Here is a 1,045-nt window from a genome sequence, read left to right on the forward strand (position 1 = left end):
GATCAATGTGGAAAAATGTTTTCTGAGAGTAGTAGCCTTAAATACCACCACAAGCACATTCACACTGGAGAAAAGCCGTACAGCTGTAATCATTGTGCAGCAGCTTTTTCTCAGAGTAGTGACCTTAAAACTCACCAGCGCATTCACACTGGAGAGAAGCCGTACTGGTGTGAACAATGTGGGGAAACGTTTTCTCGTGGCGATGCCCTTAAATATCACCAGCTCATTCACACTGGAGAAAAGCCATATGTGTGTGATCAATGTGGGTCAGCTTTTGCTCAGAGTGGTCACCTTAAAACTCACCAGCGCATCCACACAGGAGAGAAGCCTTACTGGTGTGAACAATGTGGGAAAATGTTTTCTCAGAGTAGTAACCTTAAAATTCACCAGCGCATTCACACTGGAGAGAAGCCGTACTGGTGTGAACAATGTGGGAAAAGGTTTTCTCAGAGTAGTCACCTTAAATCTCACCAGCGCATTCACACTGCCTTGTAGTGAACATGTTTCAGAGCCGAGCTGTTTCCTCCTGCCTCCTCCTCATGCCCTGATAGCTGAGTTGTTATATTCTGATCTTCTCTCCACATTGAAGGTTGACCATCAGTAACTTTATCTTCTGAACACCATGGATGTTATTCTGTTACCACTACACATTACTCCCATCCCTTTTAAAGGGATTAATTCCACTCAAAATTTGCTTTTATTGCTGTAATAAAATATGCACTACTTAAAGGGATACTTCACCGATTTAGCATTCAGCTTTGTATCAGTAGAAACCCGATAGTATTTCTGAATGACCGTGCCTCCCTCCCTCATGTCCCCCTGAGACGAGAGATTTCTGCATTTGGGGCCTGAAAAAAATCTTCCGATGACGTAAAGAAGATTTTTGGGCCAGAGGCAAAGGACTACAGCCAGTAGTAGGATCTACTTTCGTTATGTTTTCAACACGCCCACAGGGTTGGACTGCCGAGTCTGGCGAGGTATTCGGAATGAAAACGCACTGTCAGCCATCTTGAATCTTCGCTAAACAGGCTCTCGGTTTTCAGCA

General features: G+C 44.3%; 1 pseudogene; it reads left to right on the forward strand.

The window, feature by feature from the left end:
* Positions 1-652, forward strand: part of LOC120572748 — a 66,224-nt pseudogene extending 65,572 nt beyond the window's left edge.
* The last annotated feature ends 393 nt before the right edge of the window (positions 653-1,045 follow it).

The sequence above is a fragment of the Perca fluviatilis genome, chromosome 14 (genome assembly GCF_010015445.1).
Source record: "Perca fluviatilis chromosome 14, GENO_Pfluv_1.0, whole genome shotgun sequence".
Classification (NCBI taxonomy): Eukaryota; Metazoa; Chordata; class Actinopteri; order Perciformes; family Percidae; genus Perca; species Perca fluviatilis.